Source organism: Bubalus kerabau, chromosome 10 (assembly GCF_029407905.1).
Source record: "Bubalus kerabau isolate K-KA32 ecotype Philippines breed swamp buffalo chromosome 10, PCC_UOA_SB_1v2, whole genome shotgun sequence".
In the NCBI taxonomy this organism is placed as follows: domain Eukaryota; kingdom Metazoa; phylum Chordata; class Mammalia; order Artiodactyla; family Bovidae; genus Bubalus; species Bubalus kerabau.
In genome coordinates, this window is record NC_073633.1 from 19780432 (window position 1) to 19796707 (window position 16276).

Genomic DNA, 16276 nt, shown 5'->3' on the forward strand with positions numbered 1-16276 from the left:
CTCTCCTTTGTACCCCAAATCTCTCCCTGCCCCCAAACTGGAAACCCAGCAGGAAACCCTCTACAAAGAGTGCCAGGAATCCCACCCACCACCAAAACACAGCAGCCTCAGTGCTGGAGGGAGGGAGAAAGATGAAAAGGCAGCTTGATTTTGGTGGGCACTTTGCATATATTAGTAATAATGATGATGAACATTCAAGAGTAATGCCTCATTAGCATAATGACCGTATATTGAGTGGCTTCTCCGTGCCAAGCACTTCGCATGCATTATCTCATTTAGTTCGCACAATAGCCACCGAGGCCCCACAGCTTACTTGTTAAGCACACACCCAGTGGAGCTGGAAGGCCTCGGTTTGAATCCCCGTTCTTCCGCTTCCCAAGGTGACCTTGGGCAAGTGACTGTGCCTCCGTTTCCTCTCCTGCAGGAAGATATAGCACCTGCCTCATTGGAGTGCTGTGAGATTGATGTAAGTTAATATTGTGAAATTATAACTACAGCGCCTAAAACACACAGTGAATCCTACACATTGTCAAAAACATTAAAACTTGCAACATATCACTTTACCCGTGTCACAGACAAAGAAGTAGGACCTGCTGAGTCAAAGGATTACAGTAGCTGCATATATGGAATCACATAGTATGTGTCAGAAAATGTCCTCAGCAATTTACGTGCATTTTCTCACTTAATCCTCATATCTAACCCATGAGGAAGCACCACTGTTATCTCCACTTGCCCTGCAAACAGAGCCCTGAGAAGTAAAGCAACTGGTCCATGACAGTAGCTGGTTAACGGTAGAGGAAGACTTCTAACCAGGGTGGGACGCTAACACAGGAGGAAGGGAACTCTGTGTCTCCAGGGACAGCTGTGTGATTCTCCTCCAGGTGGGACAGGGAGGAATGAATTGGAACCAGGTGGCAGAGGTGCTTTTACTTCAACTTGTGTTAGCAGAGAGGTGCTCAGGAGGTGAGCCCTTCAGGGAGTGCTGGGTGAGCCTTGGGATTGTGCTGGGGGTACTAGGCAGGTCTTGGTGTTCTGTCAATGCTCCATGTCAAAAGTTCTAGAGTTATCAGTTTCAAGAATAACATTTAGGTCAGAAACATCAGAGGGTAATTGGAAAAGCTCCATGCATGGCTGCCATGCAGAGTTGTGTGAGCTGTGCCCTGCACAAGGGCACCTGGCTGAGAAGCAGATGGGGCTGCGATCCAGCCTGAGTTCTACCCATGGAGCAATGGGCTCTGGCCTGGAGCTGCATCTGCTGAGAGGAAGGGGCCCCTTTGTCTGTTCTCGCCAAAGCACCGTACAGACTGGGGTGGTCTGACTCCCATAATGGGGTCAGTAAAGAGACTGTATCTGCAGAGGTGAGGCTGCAGAGGCCAGATGCTACCAGTAGGTTGGAACTCAGGGAAACCTCAGCTTTGATTTCCATAGTGACCTGGGAGGCCTGAAGCAAAGAACCCAACCTTGGGCCAGGACTGAGATGCAGTGATGTATGAGAAAATGCTGAGCACCCAGCAACTTCACGGGCTCTGTGTTGTGCTTACGAAGTGGATGGGGGCCCGTAGAATGGTCGGCACCAGGAGCAGCCTCAGTGGGGACCAGATCCAGCGCTTTGGGATGGGGCTAAAGAAAAGGCTAATTGAGAACCCTGACCCTGTGACTGTGACCCCAACTCACTGGGGAGTCAAGGAGCTTGGGTGAGTGTATGTGTGAATACCATGAGAGAAAGGAGAAAGCACTTCAAAAACCAAGAACCCAGGCTTCCCTGGTGGCACAGTGGATGGGAATCCACCTGCCAATGCAGGAGACATGGGTTCAGTCCCTGATCTGGGAAGATCCCACATGCCATGGAACAGCTGGGCCCATGAATCACAACTGTCGAGCCTGTGCTTTAGAGCCTGGGAGCTGCAACTTCTGAGCCCCTAGAGCCCATGCTGCACACCAAGTATAGCCGCCACCACGAGAAGCCCACGCACCACAACTAGAGCGTGGCCCCATACTCGCCACAACTAGAGAAAAGCCCGCGCAGCAATGAAGACCCAGCGCAACCAAAAGTAAAATACATAAGTAAGTAAATTCTTCTAAAAAACCGAGATGGACAGTGGGAGGGCCCCCTGCCAGACGCATCCCCCACGGCCATGTTTTGTCACCCGCAGCCGTTCTGTTGAAAGGGAAAGACAGGGCGCTGCGGTTGCTCATTACCCCTCTGGCACTGTGCCAGATGTTTTACATACATAGCCTCATTTCCATCTCCACCCTCCTTCCTCACGGTTTCTGTAGTAATGACAGCATTCAGTGGAATAAAGAAAATGGGGGGTGAGGATGGTAGGGGAAACTTCCTTGCAAGCTTCAACAGTGTTGCTGGATGGGAAGGTGCTATGTGGTTGATTGTGTAGCAATGGGCAGTATAAGTCTGATGACTGCTTTTTTCCCCCAGTGGTTGTCATTATTACCCCCTGAGTTGTGCAACTTTTCCTGCAAGTGCACAAGAGGCAGAGGTATCAGCCCACCCCAAGAAACTCCACTGAGAGAGGAGAGAAAACCTGGAAGGGAATGGAAGGGCTGTGGTTTCCTTCACCCTCTGGCAGAGATGGGTCTTCCAGGCATGGATGAGGCTTCTTCATAATCTCTAGCTTCTTGGTCGTGGGGACAGAGCGTCTGAAATGTGGAGACCTCATGGAGGCAGGTCACAGGCAATGACCAAATACTGAGACATCTGCTACCCTCGCCCTTTCTGCTACATCTCTATCAGTTGGGATGCTTTTGACTGTAAGTAACAAAAGCAGCCAATCGAGAATGACTCAAGCTCTAGACATATTCACAGTTTATTGAACAAGAGGCCTGGAGAGAGGTGGTCTAGGGTTGGTTTTGTGGTTCAGCAGTAGTCATGTATGGATGTGAGAGTTGGACTGTGAAGAAAGCTGAGCGCTGAAGAATTGATGCTTTTGAACTGTGATGTTGGAGAAGACTCTTGAGAGTCCCTTGGACTGCAAGGAGATCCAACCAGTCCATTCTAAAGGAGATCAGCCCTGGGTGTTCTTTGGAAGGAGTGATGCTAAAGCTGAAACTCCAGTACTTTGGCCACCTCATGTGAAGAGTTGACTCATTGGAAAAGACTCTGATGCTGGGAGGGATTGGGGGCAAGAGGAGAAGGGAACGACAGAGGATGAGATGGCTGAATGGCATCACCGACTCGATGGACGTGAGTTTGAGTGAACTCCGGGAGTTGGTGATGGACAGGGAGGCCTGGCGTGCTGCAATTCATGGGGTTGCAAAGAGTTGGATATGACTGAGTGACTGAACTGAACTGAGTGTCATTAAGTGAAGAAGGAAATGACAACCCACTCCAGTATTCTTGCCTGGAGAATTCCATGGACAAAGGAGCCTGGCAGGCTGTAGTCCCTGGGGTCACAAAGAGTTGGACACAACTGAGTGACTATCACTCACTTACTCAGTGTCATTAAGAACCCAGCTTTTTTCTATCCTTCTTGTCTGCCTCTTTATCATGTTAGCTTTTGATCAGGGGCTCATCACCTCATGGGCCCATGAAGGCTGCCACATCTCCAAGCATTACGTTCCCAAATGCTAACAAAGCCTGGAAGCAGTATATCAGCCAGTTTGGTAAGAAAGAGCTTTTATGTATCTCATTTGATTAATGAGTTAAAAAAAAAACCTTTCCAAGAGTCCCCCTCTGAAGTGGGTGATAGGGTATCTCCTAAGTGTGGGGGATGCTAGAACAGTGAGTATCCCTCCTGTAGTGAAGTGGGTGGAAAGGGATGGGCATGGCTGGCATGTAGCCAGTCTGGAGCATCTGCCACAACACCCTTTTCCAGGCACTTGTCCCAGTGCTCTCAGGGAATACCCAGATGGCAGAGTCATGGAACAGTTCTACAGTTATGCTTGACTCCCTCCCTCCAACCCCGAAAATCCAGTCACTTACCCAACAATTGGCTATTGACTGTATGTGCAGGACACTCTGAGGGAGACCAAGAGGATGGAAGCAGCCCAGAGAGGTAGGCATTGTTTTCCTCCAGTTTTACAGATGAGAATGCAAATTCCGAAAAGCTAAGGAACTTGTCCAAAGTATGGTGCATATCTAGTAAGTGGTGGTGATTGTTGTTAAGTTGTTGAGTCATGTCCAACTCTCTGTAACCGCATGGACTGCAGCACACCAGGCTTCTCTGTCCTTCACTGTCTCCCAGAGTTTGCTCAAAAACTCCTGTCCAATGAGTCAATGATGTTATCTAACCATCTCATTCTTTGCCACCCCCTTCTCCTCTTGCCCTCAATCTTACCCAGCATCAGGGTCTTTTCCAACAAGTCAGCTCTTTGCATCAGGTAGCCAAAGTTTTGGAGGTTCAGCCTAAGCATCAGTGCTTCCAGTGAATATTCAGGACTGATTTCCTTTAGGATCGACTGATTTCATCTCCTTGCTGTCCAAGGGACTCTCAACAGTCTTCACCAGCACCATAGTTCTAAAGCATCAATTCTTTGGTGGTCACCCTTCTTTGTGGTCCAACTCTTTCATCCATACATGACTACTGGAAAAACAATAGCTTTGACTATACAGGCCTTTGTCGGCAAAGTGATGTCTCTTCTTTTTAATATACTGTCTAGGTTTGTCATAGCTTTTCTTCCAAGGATCAAGCATCTCTTAATTTCATGGCTGCAGTCACTGTCCGTAGTGATTTTGGAGCCCAAGAAAATAAAGTCTGTCACTGTTTCCACTTTTTCCCTATCTATTTGCCATGAAGTGATGGGACTGGCGTGATCTAAGCCTTTTGAATGCTGAGTTTTAAACCAGCTTTTTCACTCTCCTTTTTCACCTTCATCAAGAGGCTCTTTAGTTCCTCTTCACTTTCTGCTATTAGAGTGGTATCATCTGCATATCTGAGATTGCTGATATTTGTCCTGGCAATCTTGATTCCAACTTGTGACTCATCCAGCCTGGCATTCTGCATGGTGTACTCTGCATATAAGTTAAATAAGCAGGGTGACAATATACAGCCTTGATGTACTCCTTTCCCAATTTGTGCAAGATGTACAAGCTGGATTTAGAAAAGGCAGAAGAACCAGAGATCAGATTGCCAAAATCCACTGGATCATAGAAAAAGCAAGGGAATTTAAAAATATATATATATCCATCTAACTTCTGCTTCATTGACTATCCTAAAGCCTTTGACTGTGGGTCACAGCAAATTGTGGAAAATTCTTAGAAAGGTGGTAATACCAGACCACCTTACCTGTCTCCTGAGAAACCTATATGCAGGACAAGAAGCAACAGTTAGTACCGGGCATGGAACAACCAACTGGTTCCAAATTGGGAAAAGAGGATGTCAAGTCTGGGTATTGTCACCCTGCTTATTTAAGTAAGTGGTGGTACTTGGATTTAAACACAGGTCTGTCTGATTTTAGAGGCCTGCTCTTTCCAACCTGCAAAGCTGGCATGTGGGCCCAGCTTACAGCCTTCTTGCATCTTCTTTTTACATGTAAAGAGAACAGATCAGACCATGAAGTGTACACTGAGTGCCCACTGGGACCTGCAGCCAGGAAATACTGCACGTGCGCAGGAAGGGCGAGTTCCCGGGACAGTGTGGTCAGAGACCCGCTGGAGCCAATTCACTGGCCTCTGTGTGTGTGTGTGTGTGTTTTATTTTATTTTTAAATTTAATTTTATATTTAATTGGAGTATAATTATTTTACAATATTGTGATGGTTTCTGCCATACATGAACATGAGTCAGCCATATCACTAGCCTCTTAACACCAGCAACCACAGCAGAGAAAGTCCTGACACGCCTGTTCAAGGAGAGTCCCTTCTCTTGAGCTGCCAGGGACGAGACACTTCCACTTGCCAGTGTAGACACTTATCAGTGTAGACTGGGGGCTGGAGTGGCTGAGGGCAGCTGCCCAAGAAAGGCCAGACATTGTCCCTCTGCATTGCTTGAGTGGGGTCTCTGTTGGTAGAAAGATTCTCTCTGTGACCGTTACTAATGGAAGACAAGAGGATGACCAGCAGGCTGACTCCCCAGACCCCAGAGCAGCCACAAGACCAGGCATCAGAATCCTGGGATGACGTTTCAGAGCTACACGTACACGGGATCCCCCTTGTTGTCTTGTCTGCTCGAGCCTGGCCTTTGTGGTGGTGATAGGATCTCTCTCACTCCACCTCCTGCTTCTGCGGCCACTTCTTCATTGTGAAGGGACTCGCAGGCACCCCTGCCCCCACATGCATAACTCTGGGGACACCATTCATGTGGTGCACAGAATATATATTCTGTTTCGAATTCTTTTCCATTATATGTTATTGCAAGATATTGAATATAGTTTCCTTTGCTATACAGTTGCTGCTGCTAAGTCGCTTCAGTCGTGTCTGACTCTGTGCGACCCCACAGGCGGCAGCCCACCAGGCTCCCCCGTCCCTGGGATTCTCCAGGCAAGAATACTGGAGTGGGTTGCCATTTCCTTCTCCAATGCATGAAAGTGAAGTTGCTCAGTCGTGTCCGACTCCTAGCGACCCCATAGGCGGCAGCCCACCAGGCTCCTCCGTCCATGGGATTCTCCAGGCAAGAGTACTGGAGTGGGGTGCCATTGCCTTCTCCCCTGTGCTATACAGTAGGTCCTCGTTTATTTTGTGTATAATAGAGTGTAAGGAGATACAGATTCTTTTTTTTCTCTAAGGCTGATCTGATCTCATTCAGGAGCCCCACCTTGAAGGGTCACAGTGATGAAATACGTGGAGCTCCGTGCAGTGGAGCCAGTGTGATTCAGTAATTTAGACAGTCTTGTGATGTTAAGACTCGGCCTCTTTGAGCTAATTTGGCTTCTGCTTGAGTGACTCCCAAGGGTCATTGTTCAGAGCTCCTCCTGTTCCAACTCTTTTGTAGAATGGCACCTGGGGAAGTAGACAGCAGGGCTTACGTGACCTGGGGTGTCGGGGGGAGGGAGACCTCTGGCCGGTCCTCAGACATGTCCTGGCTGCTGTCCGCTGAGGGGTGGCTGGTGTCCCCTCCCAGGCATTCCTTGGGCATCTGCATTGGAGTCTGCAGTGGACAGACTCGTAGTCCATTTTCCCTTGGCCCTGAGGGCAGCATCCATCCCCCGCCGGGCCTTTGGCCCACTGTCCATCTCACCCCAGGCCTGTCTTCCTCACAGCCTCTGCTTCAGTGAGCTTGCCCCCCGCCATGGCAACCTCCTGCTGGCCTGTGGCTCTTAGATCTCCCATGTCCTCCCTGTGGGCTGTGCAGGGCTGATCGGCTTGGCTTCCCTCCACCACCCGAGAGCGAAAGAGGCTCCAGAGTGCATGCCTGGCCGTCTTAATTCTGAGAGGCCACCTCTTATTTGGCCCAGGACCATGCTGAGTAGTGGTCTCTCTCCTTCTAGAATACCAGTCAAGGAGTTGGAGAGAAACACCTCTACCCTCTGCTGTCAGCACCATTCAGCCTACAAAACACACCCACCTCCTCACTGAGATTCAGGCCCAGCATGTGGCAGATCAGGGCATGCGTCTGAATCTGCCTGTCGTCTCTGTTTCCTTCTCACTCTCAGTCTTTCCTTCTGCAAGAAGTGGGCTTCCCCTCCTTCTGGTGTCTGCCCAGGACACTCTGCCGTCCAGTCATCCAGGAGACTCTCTTCATTGGGTATCGGGGAAATGGGAGTCAAGAACCGCCTCTCTAGTCTGGAGCTTAAGACTATTGTGTAGCTGCAGATCCTGTAGCGGATGTCAGAAGCTGAGTTGTTCGGATTTCTGTTTGAACAATCCTAACCCTCTCTGGGTGAATGGATGCCCTGAGGAGGAAGACAGGGAAGGTTGTGGTTAGAAAGTACTAAGGAGTAAAGTACAGTGACATATTTAGAAAGAAAAAATGGTGCTCTTCACACTTCTCTCTGTCCTCCTCCCCATACCCTGCTCTCTGTAACCAGCCACTGCCTCATGGAGCTCACATTTAAACCCACAGGCTGTCACCGCTGAGTGTGGGTCCCTCCTACTGGGCAGAGCTCTAGAGCTGAGCTGGACGTCCCCGGGGACACAGCATGGCCGCCTAGAAGGAGGTGTGTCCCTTGTGAGTCTGGGGAATGACTGCTATGCTGGGGGAACTGGCCAAAGATCCATGTGGAGTCTTCCTTCCTTGCCAGGTCCTAAATTAACTCCGGGATTCTTTTCGTAAGGCAATTGGTGACAGGTAGAACATCATACCTGGTAAAGAATCCGCCTGCCAGTGCAGGAGACATAAGAGACACGGGTTAGATCCCTGGGTCAGGAAGATCCCCTGGAGGAGGAAATGGCAACCCACTTCAGTATTCTTGCCTGGAGAATCCCCATGAACAGAGGAGCCTGGCAGGCTACAGTTCATAGCGTCGCAGAGTTGGACACGACTGAAGCGACTTAGCACGCTAGCACAGAACATCATAAGACAGTCATTGGTCAGAGGGTTTTTTCAAACAAAAGCCACTTTATTTTCTCAGTAATGTTAAATTTGGACTTCCCAAATTTGGACTCAGCAGTAAAAAATCCACCTGCCAATGCAGGAGACTTGGCTTCTATCCCTGGGTCAGGACGATCCTCTGGAGAAGGAAATGGCAACCCACTCCAGTGTCTTTGCCTGGAAAATGCCATAGAGAAAGGAACTTGTGGGGATATAGTCCATGGGGTTGCAAAGAATGGGACATAACTTAGTGATTAAACAGCAGCAACAATGTGAAATTTAATCAAAAAGTTTCTGTTCTAGTCTCTAGACCCTCAGCTGGTGAGTCTCCTTGAATTGTTCCCAGCATCTTAGAGGAAATGGTGACTCTTACGCATACACACACGCACACACACACTCACACTCACACACTCACATTCCTTGGAGGACAGTGCAGAGACTCCTCAAGTAAGCTCTCTGCATGTGGCCTGCTGTGTGCTCACTGCCCTCTCTCATGCCCAAGATGACTGAGAGGAATGTAAAGGGTTTGCCCCTTTCCTTTCTCATTTGAGGCACTGAGAGATGGGCCGGCTTCCTCTGTTCACTGACAGAGATCCTGCCCTCTGGATGCAGTTTAGATAAATGATCTCTTGGGAAGGAGAAGGCCCAGGCCACGTTACATGTTCCCCCAGGGACTGTTTATCAGCCCATCTTTCTCTGCATTTCCAGGCAACAGGAAGCTATGGTCCCGGTCTATGAGGTAGACAGTCTGAGAGCCTCCTGCTTACAGGGACCAAGCAGAAGGGCCCCTCTGCAGGGCTCTGGGGAGGCCCATGGGATTCCGCCTGTGGACAGCTCCAATTGTTCCTTTCCCAAAAAGCACACTGAAACATCATCTTAGGAGGTTTTGTTGACAGGGAGCAGCATCAGCCCATGCTAGGTCTGCGCATAGACGTACAAGCCCTGCAGTGCCCCGGCTTGGAGTTAGCTGGGTGATCAGATCCTGCTGGGGAAGAACCTCTGCCTGGAGGACACACCCACCAGGTGCCAGGGAATGGGCCAGGTGCTCTCAGCATGGGATCCCAACTCATCTGAGAGTCAGACAGGACATTTCACAGGGGAGGAGCCTGGGGGTGGCAACTGGGCCTGGAGTCTCCTTAAAGCTCACCCTTTAGCCCCAACTATCAAATAACCTTTTAAAAAAATAAAAGTCTCACCTAACAAGGGACCAGAGGGCCTCTAAGGAGAGGATGTGAGAAGTAGAGATTGCAAAGAGAGTGAACCAGACGTCTTGGGTTGAATTCCACCAGTCCTTATTGAGCAGTTATTGCCTGCCTAGTCCTGTGCTGGATAATCCTGGGATGCAGAATAAAGCCCTCGAGGAATGCATGGCTCTTTGACTGACTTGCTGTAAGTCAGGGTGACTGTCAAAGCCAGTGAGATCATCTACAACACTTCATGAAGTACAAATTGATATAATTTACATAGTCTTTACTATTTAAAAATAATAATTCACAAAGTATTCACAAAACACTTTCACACATGTTATTATTCTATTGGTGCCTCACACTGCGTTGGGAAAAAAAAGGTATGAATTATGTCCATTTTACAGATGCCCAAAGGGCACAGTGCCCCTTGTACTGCAGCTCAGGGACTTGGGTAGCTTCATTATCACCAGGCAGCCTGTTAGAAGTGCATATTCCCAGACCCCCAGACTTCCTGAATCAGGTGAGGCCCAGTGATCTGTGTTTTCACAAGCCTGCGGGGGTGATTCTGAAGCATGCAGATTCTGCAGGTTCTGCGTCAGTCCTGGGTGGGGCCTGGGATTCTGCATTTCTAACCAGCTCCCACATGATGCCAGTACTGTCGGCCCACAGACAGTACACTACAAAAACAGGAATCACCGGGAAGCTTCATTCAAACGTCGAGTCCCCGGCCCACTCCCTGAGAGCGCGATCCTGCAGGCCTGCCGGGGGGCCCAGGAACCTGAATTTCCACAGACACCCCAGGTGATGCCACACTTTGAGGATCCATGCTCTGGAGTTCAAGCTTGCAGGCCTCCACCCCAGCCTCATTTTCAAAGGTTTTCCTCCTCCACTCCCCATCTCCATTGGCCCTGAACCACCCATCTGATCTCTTGCCAAATCATGGGTTAAGGGGTGCGAGTGGGAGGCCATCTCTGAGCCAGCGGGGCCCTCAGTTCCTCAAAATAGGTCAGGAGTCTGGCACAGACCAGGCACAGCGGCTGCAAATAGAAACCATCTGTTGGGTCTGTGCTTTGAGCTCCACCACCCCCTCCCTCCCTGGGCAGAGGAATATAGAACTCAGAACCCCGGGAGAGGGTGGGTGCTTCCTTGGATGGGGCCTGCCCACCCCAGACACTCCCTCCAGGGCTGCCTGCAGGGGAGAGATGGCAGCACCATATCCAATCCCCTTAACCGCACCCCCCACATCCGTTTACCCCCCAGCTTCCCACAGGTAGGCTTACAGTGTGTAGATTGGTCATCAGGTGACCTTGCTGTGTGACCTTGGACAAGTCACTTCCTCTTTCTGGGCCTCAGTCTGTGAAATGAGAAGCTAGATTTTAGTGGACCCAAGGGTCCTCTTCTGCACTGGCAGGCTATGGTTCTATGAAAGCCTTTTTGTGTCAGGACCACATGTTAGACAAGTTGAGTTCATAGGGAGGCAGATACTTCCTTCTCCTTGCTTTCTGCCCAGGTTGGATCTTACAAGTTGGAATCAGCCTGCAGATCCCCATAAGGAGATAGTCAAGTTTTCGGATCTGGGGGCTTTTAGAAGGCTTTAAGGGGAAGTGACAGGGTCACTCTTCCTTCTTCCTGTCCTCTTGTTTCTGTACTCATTCACATATTTAGTAAACATTCGTCAATACTATATTAAGCATAAAGGTAAGCCCAGCAAAGAGAACGAAGGATAAGACACAGTTGCTGCTCTCAGTAACATCCAGTGTGGTTGGGGAGCAAACACGTAAAGTAAGAGACCAGACCAGTGACAGATTTTATTTTCTTGGGCTCCAAAATTATTATGGACAGTGACTGCAGCCGTGAAATTAAAGGATGCTTGCCCCTTGGGAGAAAAGCTCTGACAAACCTAGACAGTGTATTAAAAAGCAGAGACATCACTTTGCCGACAAAGGCCTATATAGTCAAAGCTATTGTTTTTCCAGTAGTCATGTCACTACTGAGAAGTAGTCAAGAAAGTCACTCAAGAAGGCTGACTACCAAAGAATTGATGCTTTAGAACTGTGGTGCTGGTGAAGACTCTTGAGAGTCCCGTGGACAGCAAGGAGATCAAACCGGTTAATCCTAAAGGAAATCAATCCTGAATATTCACTGGGAGGACTGATGCTGAAGCTGAAGCTCCAATACTTTGGCCACCTGATGCGAATAGCTGACTCATTGGAAAAGACCCTGATTCTGGGAAAGATTGAGGGCAAGAGGAGAAGCGGGTGACAGAGGGTGAGATGATTGGATGGCATCACTGACTCAATGGACATGAGTTTGAGCAAACTCTGGGAAATAGTGAAGGACAGGGAAGCGTGGTGTGCTGTAGTCCATGGGGTTGCCAAGAGTCAGACACGACTTAGAGACTGAACAACGAACAAGAGACCCTTGTGTCAGGTCTGAGTTCAGATCTCAGTTCCTCCACTTAAGTGACCTTGGACAAACTTAGTTGCATCTGTAAATAGAGATAATAATTGTATCTATACCTTGGGGTTATTATAAGGATTATGGGATGTAATGATTGTAAAATGTTTGGGTCACAGTCCACCCTTAATAAACGTAAGCTATTGTTATTAGTCTGATGAGCTAGAAAAAGGGGAGCCCAGGACAGAATCTGGGGACTTCAGAATCTGGCAACTTCCCAGCTCAGGAGTCATCTCAGGGGAGATGGGACGCTCTCCTGAAGAGCTTGGAGCAGAGGAGACTGGCAGCCTTCTGTTCACGTGTCCACCAGTCCTGCTCAGCAGATCAGGAAAGGCTGTAGGGATTCAGGGCGGAAACCTGCTCCCGGAATAAACTCCATATCTGGCTGGACTTGTGTTGGGTGATGGACAGAGTGCAGCATCCATGGATGTTTGATCTGAATCTTCCATCTGTAGTCTGTGGAGAAGGCGCCATCCCAACTGTGTTCATTTCCGCTTGACTTTGATCTGCTCCCTGATGGTCTGAGGCAGGCAGGGTGGAGCATGACAGGGGAGGAACCCTCTTTTCATGGTTGAGAAGATTGAGGGGTTTGCCCAAGAGGCTCTGAGAGTTGGCCTGGAACCTAAGAATTCCGAATTTGCTAGGGATGGAGAAAAAGTCAGTGCGGTGGCTCCAGATCCTGGCCTTCTGTGGTCCCTGTGCACCCCAGCCGGAACTCCCCATTGTGGAGGTTCTGTTGGAGTCTCTTCTTCTAGGATGTGACTTTTGTGAGCTAATTGATATTCTCCTAGCACCATGCAATAGAACTGTTTGCAGTGATGGAAATGATCTATAATCTGTGCTGTTCCATATGGCAGTGGGTCAGCCTTCGCTGTCCTGCACCCCTCCTGAGATTGCCTGTGCTGTGGGGTGCAGAGAATCCAGAAGCAGACCCTGGAGGGACTCCTGGATCCCTGGAGGCTCAAACTGAGCAGATTCAGAAAGAGAGCATTTAAGCGAGAACACTCATGGTCCAGCTTCTTCATGCTAGAAATTTCTTGAGTGCCTTCAAGATCTTTTCCAAAGTCCTGGAAGCCAGTGAGAACCCAGTAAGACTATTAAATGCCAGAGCTGGGAGGGTGAGCCATCTCCTGCAGGGGAAGAAGCAGGGATCTACCAGAGGGTCCCTAGTAGGTTAGTGGCTGAGCCAGCTGGAACGCAGGTTTCTGGCCGCTTCCCTCATGCCAGAGGTTCTCAAATCGGGTTCCACGGTGCAGTCCCAGGACCATTGCTGGAAGGTGCTCCCAGTTTCTTGATAGATTTGAATGCAAACAGTTCCAGCTTTGCCCATTTTAAATTTTGGAGTTATGAGTCATATTTTATTTAGAGAAAGTGTTCTTCTGCTTAAAAAAGATCCTAGCTTTTCATTTCACAGAGGAGAAATGGAAGAGAAGAGTCCACCAGTAATTCCTACCTGACCTGACAAGCTTCTCAAGGCCCTGGGCTGATCCACTTCTGCTCCCTCCAGTCTGAGAACATGGGCTGTGTTCCTCCCATGTGTCCGGTCCTGGGCTCTGGAAAGCAAAGCTGGCTCAGAGATGGAGGAGGACCAGCTGACCAGCGATGGCTTGTGAACCCAGAATGTTGTGGGCGAATTCAGCAGAGATATTGATGATCATGTCTGTCGTTGATTAGAGTGGCGCACCTTCTGCAAAGCCTCTGTCCCTGGTGTCCCATCCTGATAGGGATTTCAAGATGTAGGTGTGGCTGATATCCACATTTCACTGAAACAGACACGGAGCCTGGAGAAGGAAGGTGCCTTACCCTGGGTCACATGCGTGATGACCCAGAGAAGACTGAAAATGTCAGCCTTTCTCTGATGGCACAGGGAGAGGGAGTGGCTCTCCCACAGGTCCTGATGGGCTGCCCCGTGGGAACAAGTATCCAGTGGCCACCAGGGCAGATCCTGAGGCCTCCTGTGCTCCCCGGCTGACAACTCTCCCTGAGGATGTAGCTGTGAGCTCCCCACTCCACCCTTGGTAGAGATGAGAACAAAAACTACCCCCATGTATTTTTTTGTGTGTTCCAGCTAAAGGACTGAATTTTAGCCATCGTCATCTAGAAAGTGCGCCCACTGGCCAAAATGCATCATTTTGGGGATTGGAGGACAGGATACAGTTTGTCTCCATGTGGAGTGTTCATAACAATTATCTCAGAGGAGAAAAGAGCCTGCCTCTATTTCTTAAGAGGCTATGAGAACGGTTCAGCTGCAAAATGAATACTTCCTCCTTCCGGGCCCTCCCCTCTCAGAGGGAGACCAGGATGGCTCTGGGCCCAGGGAGAGGCCACCAGGAAGCAGGCCCGGCAACCATGCACATCTGGAGGCCAGAGCTTTTCCCTCCCTCCTCCTGACCCTGGGCCCAGCCCAGCCCCCTCTTTCTCCTGCCAGAGCCCAGCCTCCCCAAGTGAACACTTGAGGTCAGAGTCTCTCCCTTACAGGAGAAGGGAGAGGGTAGAACTAGCCTGTGATAAGCGTCACCCCACTCCATGCCAGACACCTTGCCAGGCACTTAGCATTTGGTCACGTCTTTGCATTCAGTGATTTGGATGACATTATTTGCACTTTGCAGATAAAGAAACTGATGCTCAGAGAGGTTGAGTAACTAGTCTGAAGTCACACAGCTAACAAATAACAGCCAAGATAGAAACCTCTGGGGCATTGCCCCAACCCTGCCCCCTACAGTTTCTTTACACTTTTGTATAATGCCCTGCATTGTATGAAAAATGCAGGGAGGAGTAATTAATAGCTTGGGTGGAGAGGCCAAAAAAGGAGAAGGTGGGTATTATGTAGGAAAGGACAGTAAACTGTCAGAAGTTCCTTTTCTTCCTTCAGCACTCTATCCAATTATCTCATTTAATTCTTATTATAACTTACTGGGCAAATAACATAGCTGTTTCTGTCTTACGGCTACGGAAGCAGACGTTTAGCTCAGTTTAGAAACTTGACCAGAAGGATTTTGCCATTAAGTGATGGAACCAGGACCTGAGGTCACTCACATCTTTATAAGAGTCAGAAGTTCTTGAGAGAGGGCCTGGCTCTGTGGCTTTCACAGCTTATGACTTTGGGACAGCCTCTTAACCTCCCCGAGCCTCGAATTAGTCACATATGCACCAGATACTTTCAGTGGGATTGTAGTACCCGTCCAGCTCTGCCTACTGGACGGCTGCACCTGGGGACAAATGAGGAGATGTGGAGGTGGTGTCTGGGGAGGGTCATGGAACTGGTCGCCTTGCTGATACTGTGCTGTCCATGGCAAGGGACTCGTTAAGCCCCATCTTGAGCGCTGTACTGAGTTCAAGAGACCTTGGCATCCTGATGACAAGAAGCCCAGAGGAGATAGAGCTGTGTGACCAGAAGGGCAGACACCACAAAGAAGGGCTTGGGCCCAGAGCCCTCACGGGCTGAGCATAAGGACCAGGCCCCTCATCCTGTGGCCAGGAGTGGGGGTATGAGCTGAAAATTCAAAATCTCAATAAATTGAAGTCCCAGCCCTGGAGTGAGGTTCATCCCATTGTATCCAAGGAACCAGGCAAGTGTGCCTGCACTTGGCCCTTGCCCTCCCACGGAACCAAGAGATTATTCAACAGGGTGACCAGAAGACTCCTGCTAAGCAGGAGTCCAGGGCCAGGCGTGGGGTGGAGGGGCTTTGCAGGGCCCAGAAGGAGTAGGATGATCACATAACCTACAGTCTAGTACCGGGAGAGAGAAAATATTCATACCGTAACATAAGTGACTGCACTAATGAGCAGTGTGAGGAGGCCTGGGGGAGACGCCAAATGCCACGAAAACCGTTGTCATTCTGTCACAGCGCCCCAGCTGGGAGACATTGGAATCCCTGTGTTACAGAGAAGGAATGTCCCTGGCCAGGGTGGCCTCTGACCTGGGACTCTCTGACCCCAGCCCTCCTCTCTGGTGCAACACAAGGTCTATTTGGGGGGTGCTGGAAGGCCATCTAGTCCCATCTCCCTTCCATGTTGCCCTTAACCAGAGGTCATCTACCTGAACCTTGAATCCTCCCAGAGATGGGAGGCTCATTACCTGTCATGATACCTTCTTTTTCCATTTTAGGCAGCTCTCACCATTAAGAACATCCTTCCTCTTAGGGAGCTCCAGTGTATCTCAGTCTTGTGCTAATTGCTCCTGGAAGATTCAGAGAGAGTGTGTGTGCCC

At 49.6% G+C, this 16276-nt stretch overlaps 1 protein-coding gene across 1 annotated transcript in view; it reads left to right on the forward strand.

Annotated features, from left to right (window-relative positions):
* CORO2B (coronin 2B) overlaps positions 1-16276 on the forward strand; it is a 147362-nt gene that overhangs the window by 54914 nt on the left and 76172 nt on the right. The gene's annotated exons all lie outside the window — the stretch shown is intronic.